The 15,082-nt window shown below is 44.4% G+C and overlaps 1 protein-coding gene across 9 annotated transcripts in view; it reads left to right on the forward strand.

Annotated features, from left to right (window-relative positions):
• The window catches only part of AUTS2 (activator of transcription and developmental regulator AUTS2), a 1,120,208-nt gene that overhangs the window by 661,603 nt on the left and 443,523 nt on the right, over positions 1–15,082 (forward strand). The window lies entirely within an intron of this gene.

Genomic DNA, 15,082 nt, shown 5'->3' on the forward strand with positions numbered 1-15,082 from the left:
TACTTCAAGCCGGAGAGGATCTGTGTGGGCCTGGGGAGAGAGGGTTCATTTGGAGGTCAGTATGTCAATGACTGACCAGATCCTTGACTTTTTATCCTGTGAGCGAAGGGCTGTCGTTGGTTAGCATGATTCAGAATTTGTTGGCATCCATAAGTTTCTGACCACTGTTTTAATGAAATAATGGTTTGTCCAAGACAAGGTGGGGTTGTGATATCCTCCATCTTGACATCCAGGCCGAAGATCAGATCCAGGTGTGGCTGGCTCTGCAGGTTGACCAAGAGAGGGCTTCTGCAAGTCCTAGAGAGGAAAAGGAGAAGATTTGTTTCTGGACTTTTGCATCTGTGGCCTTGTTGATATTGCCTAGTATTTCACCACCTTCACTGACAAGGTAACAGTGACCTCCTTTACCCTGTGGAGGTCTGGCAGTGAGCATAAAACTTTAGCTTTGGCTCTGGTTTCTATTGTCAAATTGATTAACTTGAATTAGTTTGTTTTACCTGAGGTACCGCTCTGGGATTTGATGTTTGCAGAGAAGATGAATGCAGTGCTGCCTGCCTTCTTACCCTGTTAGAGATTTTCATTGAGCGAGGTATCTTGGAGGGAGAAAGTGGGCTAGTGCATGATTCACAGTATCAGCCAGCCACGGGAGGCTCTATTGTGCGTGTTATCTCTGACTAGGCTGTGAATTATTATTTGGTACTAGCAGATCTTGTGTTATTCAGCATCAACTTTAGATCATGTCATCTGGGGCTGCCTGCTTCTGTCTCTTGGATAAGCGATGGTTCTTTGCAGTGGACAGGTGTCACATGTCTGGAATCCATTTCCTTATGTCTCTTTTTCTGTTTCCTTAGGCTGTTCTTCCCAATTTGAACTGTGACCGATTATGAAATGGATCCTTGGGATGGTCCAAGTGGAGAAATGGTTGTCTGGGGAAAGCAAATTGTTGTGACACCCCTAATGCTCTTACCTACTTTGAGGAGCAGATAGATGGGGGAATAGGATGGGAGGTAGAACTCCATACCAGCAAAGACTAGAGGAGGGACTCAGAGCTCCTCCATAGACAACAGAGTTCTTTGGCATCCCCGTTTCTGCTGGTGGTTCTTGGGTTGGGGGATGAGTCAGAGTCTCGCTTTAGTTTTTTAGAAAACTTATCACAGCTTTCTTTCCACATTTTCAGAAGTGAAAAGTAAATGGATGAGTCCACAGTGGCAGGAGGAAGAGAGAGTGCTCTCAGAATATCCCTTTGCAATTATGGAATCTGAGAGTTTATTTCAAAAATAGAAGAGAGTCGTACTTGAGAGTACAATGGAATGTGCCTTACCATAACACAACAGTTGCTCTCATAGTTGTTTAAAAACAGGTGGAAACCTGAGATTTCCTTACTTATGGGAATTATTCTTAATGTGGAGGACATGTACCTGGAGGTACATAGTGGTCTTCCAGGGGGTACATCAACTGACCTAAATAAACATAGCATAAAATGCACTAGGGAAGTCAATCCAAACTAAAATTTCAAACAGAGAATGACTTGCATATGTTGCTTTATATAGTAAGCACTGAAATGCAAGTATAGTATTTGTATTCATATTTATTTATTTTACTGCTGACTTGATACTCATTACATCCATTTGAAACTGAAATAATTAGAAATATACAGTTAAGCTTTACTAAGTTGTTTGTTTGCCTTACGCATTTCTCCAGGCTTCTATGTTTCTGGGACAGATATATTATATTATATTATATTATATTATATTATATTATATTATATTATATTATATTATATTATATTATATTATATTATATTATATTATATTATATTATATTATATTATATTATATTATATTATAATAACAGTCTAGTCAGAGCTCATTAGGTGCTCAGGCCTGGTCTATACTGGAACTTAGCTGCATTAGGTTGATTTTCCAAACAATGAGGCCACACCACCAACCATGTTCCATTGACTTTAAGGGTCATTAAAGCTGATTTCTATACTCCTCCTGCTTTCACAAGGAGTAGTGCTAAATTCGACCTTGCATAGCTGACTTTACAGTAGTGCTGACACAATGCTATGAAAAGACATTCTTCGCCTCCAGGAGGTGCCCCACAGTGCCCCACAGTGACTGCTCTGGCCAGGACTTTTACCTCTACTGCTCTCCAGGTAAACAGGAAAAGCCCCAGGTAAATCTGAATTTCATTTCCTGTGTGGCCACTGTAGAGTTGATTCCCAGCTGTCTGGCGTTGCAAACTTCCACAGGGCAATTGCCACGTGCTTCTCCACTCTGAGCGGGTTGCATTCTGGTATTTTTGCGCTTCAGGGCGGGGGAAAGCAATTTGTAAACTTCCTTGAAAGTGGCCTTAGGCTTAAGGAAGTTTTGCAGCTACTGCTGACCATCCCGTAGCTGCATCATAATGTGGTCTCACCGGTCTGTACTTGTCTGATGGCACCAGAACCAGTGTTCCACTGGGTTCAGAGGATCAGATGCCAGAAGCATTTGCTAGTTGCTCAACTCAAGTGCTTCACAGAAGAGTATGTTCATGGCCTCTTGAGATTTGTCTTTGTTCCAGTGGACCCTGAATGTGCTCTGGACATGCTCCAGCATGGTTAATCTCATTATCATAATTCTCTGATGTTCAATGGGATTCACATTGGGTTCCATGTGTATGCTGCTACGGTGTCTGCACAGATAACCAAGGGAAAAAAGTGAAAAGTCTGTTTGCCATTGCTCTCAAGAGGAGGGGAGAGGGGGGATGAATGCATTATGGGACACTGACTACATGTACCCAGAATGTAAAGGGGTATAACTAGGTCAAATCCTTGCACAGAATAGGGACATATACTTCAGCTTTACAAAATCAGGAGCTAAAAGGTTGACCTTAGTAAGTTCAACCTTCTCTCTCAATGTAGACATGGCCTCAGACAAGTAATAAAGTAGCTCAAAGTAACGTGCCCCCAGTAAGGTGGCTATGTCCCTTTGCATTCTGGGTACAAGTAATAACTGGCAGTCTCTGCCATAAACAAAAATTACAGTCTAAAAGACTCATTTAACTCTCTAGGTTTGTTTTGGTTTTTTTTAATAGAATAAAACAAATTACTCTTAATCCTCTAGCTCAGTGTTTCTTAAACTTTTTAACACCAAGAAACACCAAACAATATTTTTTTTTTAATGAGGAGCACCAAGGCTACGTCTACATTGGCAAAATTTTGCTCAAAAGCAACTGCTTTTGCGCAAAATCTTGCCACCTGTCTACACTGGCCGCGAGTACTTGCGCAATAACACTGACATTCTAATATATAAAATCAGTGCTTCTTGCGCAAATACTCTGATGCTCCCGCTCAGGGATAAGCCCTCTTGCGCAACTGTTCTTGCACAAGAGACCTGTATAGACAGCAACGTTAATTTCTTGTACAAGAAAGCCCGATGGCTAAAATGGCCATCGGAGATTTCTTGCGCAAGAGCACGTCTACACTGGCACGGATGCTTTTGCGCAAAAGCACATCTTTTGCGCAAAGGCACATGCCAGTGTAGACACTCTCTTACGCAAAAACTCTTGCGTTAAAGAGTATTTGCGCAAAATCTTGCCAATATAGACGTAGCCCAAGAGTTTTTGGTTGAGACTGTGCCCCTGGAACACCAGACGACACTTTTATTGACAACGACAATATTTGCTCACTGCCCGATGATAATTTAAGTAGCTTTTTAATTATCTTTTGAAAAGTGGAACATCTTTTTTAATCTAAGTATCCCAAACATAACCTGTCGAACGCTATCCATTAAATAAAAAAAAGTTGTCCAACAAAGAAGGAACATTATATCTGGGCCCCTCAGCTGTCCTGCATAACAAGTGAGGGCAAAGGCAGTGGTGCAAAGACCTGATTGGGGTGGCAGCTGTAGGGCAGTTCTCTCCCCTGGCAAGCAGAGGGCAGAGCTGGCCCTGCTGCTGGCCCTGAACGCTCCGCCCCTCTGGCAAGGGGCACAACCGAGGTGCGGAGCTTTCTCAGGACATTGCAAGCCAGGCGCAGAAGCACATAAGGAGAAATGCGGGTATCCCTGTCTCATTTCCTGCCGCGTCATCACTCACTTGCCTCTTCTGTCCTTCGCACAGAAGCACTTGAGGAGGAATGCTGGTAGCCCCACCTAATTTCCAGCTGTGTTACCACTGCGTCACCACTTGCTCACCTCTTCCACTTTTCGCACCACCCCCTCAGCGTCTCAGCAGCTCTCGCGGCCGTTATTTTTCCTCAAACGGTTGCAGCGCACCTATGAGTTATCCGCGGAACACAGTTAAGAAACAAGACTGTAGAATTTAAGAGACAATAATACTCACACCACTGCTCTTTTTTTTCCCCAAGTCATCTTATAAAATTCCAAAACAGGGATAGAATTTTCTGGTAAATTATGTAAGATGATTTCAGAAACCTACAGAAAGTATATCCTTGTCTGTCAATTTCTATATGAGTTTTCCATAAGGTTTAGATCATGAAAAGTAGACACCATCTCCATTTTAATTTTGTCCATTTTTAGGTAAATGCACAAGTGGATTTTCATGGCCTATGGCCTTCATTTGTCCTGCAGAGGAATTATTTTTTATTTAAAATGAAAGCTGTTCTCATTGAAATGCTATAGATATATATTTTCTAGTCATCTCAATTTTCAAAATCTTATATATGGAGCTACAATTTTCATGAATATTCTTTTAAGATCGAGGAACATATCTTTCACTAGTTCTCTGAACCAGTAGTTGCTATACTAGTAGCTGCTGCTTGAGTAAATAATGTGAGGGCATGTCTACACTAGGAAATTATTTCGACTAAATTCAAAACTAAATTTGACTTAACGCCTGATTTTACAAAATTGAAATAGTGTGTCCCCACTATGGGGAAGCCTCAAAATTAGTCTGAGACAAGCTCTGTTAATGTGGACACGCTACCTTGACTAAGAGTCCCAGGAAGCACTGGGGAGTAATTAGTTTGAATTACTCTGGGATTAGTTATTTCAAAATAGCAGCATTGGAGCATCCACACTACCGCCATTTCAAAATAACTGTTTCAAACTGTAATAACTGTAATTAGTGTTATTCCCTGAGGAAAACAGGAGTACAGATTTCAAAATAGATGACCCATTATTCCGAATACTGGCTTGGTAATGCAGATGCTCTGCCTATAAATTCGATCTAAGAGGGGGGTTATTTCGAAATAACATCCTAGTGTAGACCAGGGCTGAGAGAATATTTTCCCATGTCTATGAAATGTGGCAAAAGCATCTCCTCCATCTAGCATTCAAAAAGTGACTCTGTCTTGCTTCTTTAAAGCCCTGATTCATCAAGGTACATAAATATATGTCTAACTTAAGCGCATGAATAGATCCACTGAGTTCAGAAGGAGTATTCAGGTGTTTAATTTTGCATGTTTATGTATCTGTGAGCAGACGTCAAATATCACAGACCTCATCTAGTCCGCCAGGCGCCTTGGTAACAGAAACATCCTTCTCATTTGCATAGTTCAAAAGTATTGTTTATGCTAATTATACATATATATATGAAATGTAGTCATTTGTATAATTACATTTTCTTTGTGTTTGCATAGAAGTTATAGCATAGCTGGAAGATGATGGCAATTATAATTTATTATACTGTAATTGTTACCTAAATGTTTTTGAATAAGCAAAAATCACATCTGTTTAAAAATAAGTTGCACAGCAAGAGAATTCCCTTTGAAATGAATGCTGTGTTCTCAAATTCTGTAACAGTACACATAAAACAACATATTTATTTCCCCACTGAGTCCATTACATTCCCAAGTCAAACTGCATCCTCTCTTCCCTTCCCATATTAAACCCTTTGATTTAATGGAGGTTTTAACTACAGGTTCTTTAGGGAATTTTCAGTAGGCTTTGCACAGATTAGGTTATTGGAAAGTATAGTTATTTGCTTGTAAAGTGGCAGGTCTGTGTCAAAATGGATTTTCTCTGGCACTGCAATAGTAAAACAGATAAGTTTCTGCTTTGCATTCAAAATACCCTGATATTCCTGCCATGATAGTTTTATTTTGCTTTTTACTCCAGCCCTTCATTTATAGGTTGGCTTGGAAATGTGAAGATGATTGCACAGTAGATCTTCAAGCTAGCTATTAATATTATGACTCTGCTTTTCTCTTAATTTACAGTGATGGCCAGTAGTATATTAGGGTATGTCTACACTACCACCCTAGTTCGAACTAGGGTGGTTAATGTAGGCAACCGGAGTTGCAAATGAAGCCCGGGATTTGAATTTCATTTGCATATTGCCGGGCACCGCCATTTTTAAATGTCCGCTAGTTCGGATTCCGTGCCCACGGCTACACGCGGCACGAACTAGGTAGTTCGGATTAGGCTTCCTATTCCGAACTACCGGTACACCTCATTCCACAAGGGGAGTGCGTGGAAATGCCTTGATTGGAGGGGGAAAAGGGTTCTGAGTTACGTATGTACTCATCTGATGAAGTGGGTTTTATCCACAAACGCTCATGACCTAGTAGATTTGTTAGTCTGTACGGTGCCACAGGACTGCCTGTTGTATTTAAAGTTACAGACTAACATGGTTACCCCTCTTAGACTATATGCCACAAGAAAAAATGTAATAAAATAAGAAAGATTTCAACAGTGGGATTTAGACAGATTTTCAGCTACCTATGTTAATTTGTGGTGAACAAACTTAAGTTGGTGTGGTGGTTTGGTTGGCTAAGCATCTGCATGGGTAGTTGGTGCAGATGGGGTTGGAGGAGGCAGGCCTACAGCCCCACACCCTGTGCTGAGGCCCCGCCCCGCCATGGGGAGGGTGGGAGGTGGGGCAGCACGCTGAGCATGTCCCCCCAGGGGAGGAGATGGGGCAGTGCACCAAGCATGTCCCAACCTCCCCAGAGCACCAGGGAGGGACAGAGAGATGAGGGGTTCTCTGTGCGGCACAGCTCCTGGAGCACCGGGGGGAGGGGAGGCAGTTGTGTGGTTCCAGCCTCCCCAGCCAGGAGCACGGGGGAGGGCAGGCATGCAACACTTTGCCCCCAGAGCGCCTACTGTGGGTGGGGCCAGGCTGGTGGTTTGGGAAGGCAGAGCCTTCCCCTACCTAAGCCACCGGACGCCCATGATCTAGACTCGGATTTGTAAAAGTATTGAAGTGCCTAAGTCCCACTGAAATCAATTAGTTAAACCCTTTCTGGACTTGGGCTTTACCGCGACCCGGTATCAAAACCAGCTGCCATCATCAAACATCTCACTAAGAAATCTTACCTTCAGGCACCCTTCCATGTACTTCCTCATTACAAGGACCCTCTCCCCCTCACTCCTCCTTCAAAAAACACCTTTCTTTCCAGCAAGCATTTTAGTGCAGTTCTTAGTGACCCAGTGTCCCTCATGGAGTCCTTAGGTTTCAAACCACCATCTCACTTCCTCCAGACCTCCCACATACCTCATACCTGAAGTAATATCCTAATGGCTCTCCACAAGCACCGAGCTACCTTTAAAAATCTGTCCCTCAAAGACTTGACTAGATTAGGACTTAGATACGTGATGTTGACATGTTTTAAATGCCTAGTCTAGAAACGGTTGCCGCCTTGAACACATGCTCAACTGGCTGACTTAAAGCTTACACTCCCTTCTAGCGCATGCTTTTAAAATGTGCAGGCTAACACATGTGCATATCACACCTTAAACCCTAGTCTAGACAAGGACTGAAAGCTCAAATACTTAATAGAGCAAAAGCCAAATTATTTAAGTCTTCAAAACTCAGCTGGAAATCTGTCAGGGTCTGGAATTCTTTTTGTATTTCTAGTTCTCCAACTCATATTGCAATTGTCAAAAGAGTATTCATATACAGTAAACTTCTGATAATCCAGCACCTTTAGGACCCAGGGGGTGCCGGATTATCAGATATGCCGGACTATCAGAAGGGGGGGCTATGAGGGGTCTGGGGTGGAGTGGGGGGAAGCTACCCCAGACCCCCTCATAGCCCTCCCTTCTGATAGTCCGGCTCTGCCCCAGGAGTCCCCGATTCAACCGCTGCTGGTCAGTTTCAGCAGCGGCTGAATCGGGGACGCCTGCAGCAGAGCAGCTGGGGTGCTGCTGGGTTGGTCCGGTAGAGCCGACCCTTGGCACCGCGAGACCAACCCGTCAGCACCCCAGCTGCTCTTGGGGACGCCTGGGGCAGAGCAGCTGTGGTGCTGATGGGTTGGTCCCGCAGCGCCGCTCCTCGGCGCTACTGGACCAACCCAGCAGCACCCCAGCTGCTCTGCCCCAGGTGCCCCCAAGTCAGCCACTGCTGAGACTGATCAGCGGCTGACTCCAGAAAGCCAGAGGCAGAGCTGCTCTGCCCCGGGCTTCCTGGAGTCAGCCCTGGTCAGTTTGAGCAGTGGCTGAATCGGGACGCCTGGGGCAGATCAGCTGGAAGGCTGCTGGGTTGGTCCCACAGCACCGAGGAGCGGCGCTACTGGACCAACCCAGCAGCACCCCAGCTGCTCTGCCCCAGGTGTCCCCAAGTCAGCTGCTGCTGAAACTTAGCAGTGGCTGACTCCAGAAAGCCAGAGGCAGAGCTGCTCTGCCCCGGGCTTCCTGGAGTCAGCCCTGGTCAGTTTCAGCAGCGGCTGAATCGGGACGCCTGGGACAGAACAGCTGGGGCGCTGCTGGGTTGGTCTGGCAGCGCCAAACCTCGGCGCTGCAGGGACCAACCCAGCAGCACCCCAGCTGCTCTGTCCCAGGTGTACCCAAGTCAGCTGCTGCTGAAACTGACCAGCGGCTGATTCCAGGAAGCTGGGGCAGAGCAGCTCTGTCTCGGGCTTCCTGGAGTCAGCCGCTGGTCAATTTCAGCAGCGGCTGAATCCGGGACAGCTGGGGTGCTGCTGGGTTGGTCCCGCATCCCCAAGGGGCAGCGCTACTGGACCTACCCGGCAGCACTCCAGCTGTTCTTCCCCCTGCTTCCCGGATTCAGCGCTGGTCAGTTTTAGCAGCGGCTGAATCAGGGAAGCTGGGGGCAGAGCAGCTCCAATGGTCCGGCTGCCCGGAGCACTTCCGGGTTCCTGATGGTGCCGGACCATCAGGAATGCCGGACCGTCAGATGCCGGACCATCGGAGTTTTACTGTAGAATTCTGATCATTCTAGTCCTGACGCGAATCAGGAAGTAAGGAGGTATGAGAAAATAGGGCAGGGAGGGCAAATCAGTGAGGAAAGTAAACTAGCTATCCTTAACATTACTTTATTTAAAACCAGTTTATGATGGTAAACCTGCTATTTTTAATATAAGAGGCCAGAGAGGCCTCAACCGAGATCAGGGCTCCATTGTAATAAGTATTTTATGTTCATATGGAAGGAGACAGTTCCTACCTTGAAAAGCTTATGCCATCAATAAATAGGACATCCCAAGGACAGAAAAAGGGAGCATCATTATCTTTATTTTGCAGCTAGGAAACTGAGTCACAGGGAGATTAAGGGGACCTGGCCACACATGAAATCTGTACTTAGTAAAGGAATTTCTGTTCTGTTCTATATAGATTCTTCTACCATGTTTATCACTGTAGCATCTAATGTGTTCCCATAGTGCATTAAGTAACACAACTGTACATTTGCCACATGTTTGTTCTCTCAGCATCTCTCTTGGAAACAATGAGGAGTCCCTGTGGCACTTTAGATAGTAGCAGATTTATTAGGGATGAAGTAGGGTTTTACCCATAAAGCTTATGCTCTAATAAATCTGTTAGTCTCTAAGGTGCCACAGGACTCCTTGTCTCATAGACTCATAGACTTTAAGGTCAGAAGGGACCATTATGATCATCTAGTCTGACCCCCTGCACAGTGCAGGCCACAGAATCTCACGCACCCCTCTTAGAATAATCCTCTCACCTATATCTCAGATATTGAAGTCCTCAAATGGTTTAAAGACCCCAAGATGCAGAGTGATCCGTGCCCCATGCTACGGATAAGGTGAAAAACCTCCAGGGCCTCTGCCAATCTACCCTGGAGGAAAATTCCTTCCCGACCCCAAATATGGCGATAGTCTGTATCTGTAAAAACGACAAACACGGCCACCCCTCTGAGACTTGGGGGAGAAGTATGTGCCCAGTATTGTATTGCTGAGGTCATGCCTTTTTTTCGTTCGAGGCAGCAGTGTCAACGAAATGTGCATGATATTTGGAGAAGAAAGTTGTAAACTCATTGATAGTCCTTAGTGGAGTTACCTCACTTACTATTGCAATGTATCTGAATCTAGGCCAGGCTTTTCCAAACCTGATTCGGGATGTGTGATAGTTCAAGTCAGAGCTTCATTTACCCGATATGGCTTGTCCATCCATACTGTTCATGCTGTTAACAGCACAGTTGTCACAAGTTCTGGAGAGATTAATGTATTTACTGACTTCTATGAGATGCTGCACCAATCAATGTTAACAGACTCTGACAGAGACATAAAGGATCTATTAACTTAGATCTAAGTTCCAATTCATTTGCTAGGCACAAATAGCTAGATTCACCTTATCTGTAAGAGAAATTAATGCAAGCTATTAAAGTCTTGAATTTAGGGAACGTTCTGAAGAACAGTGAGTCCAGTCAAATGAAGAAGTAATACTAGAAGGAAATGCTAATCTGCTGACATCTGGCACTCTCCTCCCCCACTACTATCCAACTGACAGCGTTTCAAAAGCATAGACAAGAAGGAATCCCTGCCTCCCACACACTCTTCCCCTTTGCTAATCAGATTAGAGACAAATAAAATTAAACTATTAAGACATTTAAGTAATTCTTAGTTAACATTTGCTTAGTCAGTTGCAAGGAAACCAGCACGCCATCTCTCTGGCAAAGGGCTGATAGGGAGCAGTTTTATGTTCGGAAGCATTTTTAGCATCTTCAGAAAGCAAGATAGAAAAATGCTTAGCTCTGAATAATGTAGCCAGGACTGATTCTCATCACTTGTACTTCCTCCTCCCTTGCTGCTCAGCTAGATGTCACTGTCCCTTTTCACCCAGTGCAGACTGGGCTTCCACACCTACGAGGAACCTCAAATGCCTCTTACGCGTTTGGTGAGATGAGCCATATTAATTTAATTCGGCACACGATCATTCATGAATTAAACACCTTTGTGAAACTCTACAGCATGTCTGAAAACTTAATATAAGAGTCCAAAATTATAAATTTTAAGCCCTCCATCAGTGAGGTTTTACCCTGCACATTTTACTATGGTACTTTTGGGGAAAAGATGGGATGGTGGTCAGAAGAGATTTAACAGAATATCAATGTTCCCTCTAGTCTTTTCCATCCACGTATGGATTTTTTTCATCCATGTGGGGAATCATTTTTTATGTGCACAAAGGCATGTGTAAATATACCCACCAGCAGAAACAAAAACCTAGCTGTGGGCGCTCTGCTAATCAGTTGGGCGGCATTTGAATCTCTCCTGTGCAGCTGCACAAGCGCACAGCTTACAGGGAACACTGCAGAGCATGCTTAGAATGACCTTCAGTAAAACATGTATCCTAATATACAGTTGTGTCAGTCTTTTGTTGCAGTAATCTCAAAGGAGGAGATTTTATTTAGCAGATGAATGTTCTCTATATGCATCTTGCATATCTATGATGTGTGAGTCTATATGTGCCCTCCAAAATCAAATTTAAGTCATTTTATTCTGTGCCCCATCTTAAACCCTCGGTAGCCTCACTTGAATTTAATAGATCTTTAAAAGACTCTTTAAAAGATCTCCAGGTGGCTGTCTTGTCACAAACAAACTCTACCAGTCACATACACAGAGAAGTGTTGGAATTACAATTCATCTGCAAGTTCAGTTCTCATGCTACGGGCCTCAATCGGGATGAGGGATAGCTGGGACATTACCAACCTAACGTTCAATGAAGGTGCAAACAGCTCTTTGTGTAAGATTCTTGCTTTAGTACCCTCCCTATCTTTTCACTTTGATACTTATCTGCTTCATTTTAACTATCCAGTCTCCAGGTGCTTACTGATAGCCTGTTCTGCTTTCCTGTTTTCCCCTTTGATATTTTCATAATCTCTGCCCCTTGTTTCCAGGCCCCCTCCATTTTTCCTTCCCCTCTCGTTCTTCTCCCCTATTTATTTTGGGTCTGCACATCCTAAACTCAAAACTCCGGTCATCTGAAGAAGTTGGCTGTGCCCACGAAAACTCATTATACCAGCTACATGTTTTATTAGTCTATAAAGTGCTACCAGACCAATTTTTTAATTTAATAGGTGTTGGCGGGAGGTTTAGATGGACAAGAGGAGTTCACGTGACTGTCTGGTCTTACTCCTTATGTATTATCTGCAGGACTAAAATGTTCATTTTGCATCTATAAGTAAATCACACTGTCCCTGTGACAATTTGTCGAAACTGTCTATACAGCTTATGAAGTGTGACTGACATGATAGGAAGTTGTTCTTATGAAAATTGTTGTTTCATGGAACGTCTCTACCTCTGGAGCCATTGCTAACAGTTGGGATGTCATCAGGCCCAGCAAAAGAGTTCCCCGGGGGCCAAGGCAGTATGGCTGTGGTGCACTGCCAGGTAGCTCCCAGGCAGGGCAGCTAGTGAGCGGCCGGGTGGGTGGGGCCGGGAGCTGGGCAGCGCAGGGCCCTGAATGCATGGGGCCTAAGGCAACTGCCTCTCTCACCTTGCCGAAAGGCCGGACCTGGCTGTAATAGTGCGGTTGACTAAGCTGGTGCTTATTGGTTAATGCTATTGACTACTCCCCTCTCCCCCCGCACAACTAAATTTTTTAGTAGGCTGGCTGACAGGCTGGCTCAGTCCCAGCTCATGCTGGGACTCAGCATCAATCCCCATGCTGGCTCTTAGTGCTTGTAGTGCAGAGTCAAAGCGCGGGTTGATGCCGGGACCTAGCAAGAGCCGGGACTGAGTGCTACCCCTTACTGATTAATCGTGTAGTTGACAAAATGTTTGTTGACTACACAATTAACAAATGACACGCTTCTTTCACATCTCTAGCTAACCGGACTCTCTCCCAGACTAGATACAATGGTAAGATGTTAACGTTAATGACTGTACATTGACCAACCTGAAACCATTTTCTCCAGTCTGTAGGAGGTGTGGTTTGGTGCATGGAATACCAGCAGGAGAATAATGGAGTCAAGTGTTGATGGGATATATAATCTAGGGTGACTCACTGGAAAATGAACAGGAAGCTGAGGCAGGAGAGAGAAAGAGCACAGACCAGCCAAGGTCAGAGAAAGTTAGCTGGGCTGAAGAACCTCTGTGGCTGGAAAGACAAAGTCATGTACTGGAGCAGTAGGTCCCTGGATATCCTGGAGGATTCTCACCCCAACTCCAATGTTTTGAAATTATGAGGAAACTGAGACAGGGAAATGCATGTAGCATTTATTGCTTTGAATAGATCTGTGAATTTCTGCTGTGACTATGTAAAGATCAATGGTGTTAGAATCCTGTGCAAGGCCTAATCTGTACAGTAGTATGTTCCTCTAAAGTGTTTATTTGTAGACCCACAACATCCGCATGGCTGGAGTTTTGGGCAAGGCTGTTCTAACAATGGGGGGTGGAGGTTGTGGGGTCAGAACAGATGGACTGGGGGTGGTCTCACTCTGAGGATTAGGTGCTCGAAAGTGGATCTTTACCTTGAAATTGTAGCCACAGTCCTGAAGACAGCAGCAGTGCCCAGACTCAATTCTGAGTCCAGCAGATTACCTTATTTTCCGGCGTATAAAATGACTTTTTATACTAAAAAAATCCCCCAAAAATCGGGGGTCGTCTTATACGCCGGGTATAAACATACTGTAGCTTCGGCTACATACAGAACGTCCCTGTGCTGATACTGTATGTACCGCACTGAGCCAATCACGGCAAGCGGTGTCATCTATTAATGCATACAAAGCCTGCTCGGATTGGCTGAGTCAGAGAGGCGGGCTATTACAACCTTTTCCAATCCGAGCAGGCTTTGTATGCATTAATAGAATACACCGCTTGCTGGGATTGGCTCAGCGCGGTACATACAGTATCAGCACAGGGACGTTCTGTATGTAGCCGAAGCTACAGTACTGTATTAGGGCACATCCAGCGGGCTGGTGTTATTAAATGGTGTTGCCTCAGAAGGGGGGGGGGTAGTCTTATACGGCGAGTATAGGCCAAAACCTATGTTTTAACTGGAAAATTAGGGGGTCGTCTTATACACCCAGTCGCCTTATACGCCGGAAAATACGGTAGATCTCTCACAAATGCTGTTGTGAGTGACCATGATAGTGTGCTTGTCTGAAATCTGTGGCAGTCCCCTCAAGGCTAGCTGGGCCCTTAATTATTTGAAGAGTCTTCTGGCCATGTGGGAACTGGTAAATGCGCTCAACATGCACTGTGAATCTGTCCCAGAGTTTCAAAACCTGGGTCCTAATGAGGCTGGCAGCACAGGCCTGTATAGTCACACTTCGTGCTATCCCTGACATTAGCAAAGCAGCCATTTGTGCACAAAGCACACACTACAAATTGAGATTGGTGCCGGTAAGGTGCCAATATTGGCACAGTGCTCGCGATTTGCCTCATATATTTCTCGTGCTCTGGTGTAAGAATCTAGGAGAGTTTGGGGTTGGGTTTTTTTTGGTCACTGCTTAAGAAAGAACGTTGATGAATGAGGACATCCCCTTATACAGATTTCGCTCTAATGTTAAAAATAAGACAGTTTCTTGCAATGTCAGTCCTTCATTTTAACCTATCTCCAGAGACATTCAGATCATTTGCATCAAATTCAACTCTACTTCTCTTAAATGTCAATACTGAGCTAGATGTTCACCGAGTGTAAATCAACACAGCTTTGTTGTAGTTACCGGCTATGGATTTTTCCTGATAGCTGCCTACAACAGGCACACTCAAAGCTTGATTCATCTCTTGGCCTCCTGATAGTCCAAATGGAAACATAAATGGAGCAAACGTATTTGGGACTGTTACATGGGCTCATTCAACACCACTAGTAATTGTGGGATTTTATTAATTCATTTGTCAATATAAATCATTAAAAGAAAGTGCCTTGTTGACTGGTATCGTGGATGCTAATTGGCATCTCTTGTTAAATATCAACCTGGCAAGCCTTGTAATGTCACA

The sequence above is a fragment of the Pelodiscus sinensis genome, chromosome 21 (genome assembly GCF_052426305.1).
Source record: "Pelodiscus sinensis isolate ZL-2025 chromosome 21, ASM5242630v1, whole genome shotgun sequence".
Taxonomy (NCBI): domain Eukaryota; kingdom Metazoa; phylum Chordata; order Testudines; family Trionychidae; genus Pelodiscus; species Pelodiscus sinensis.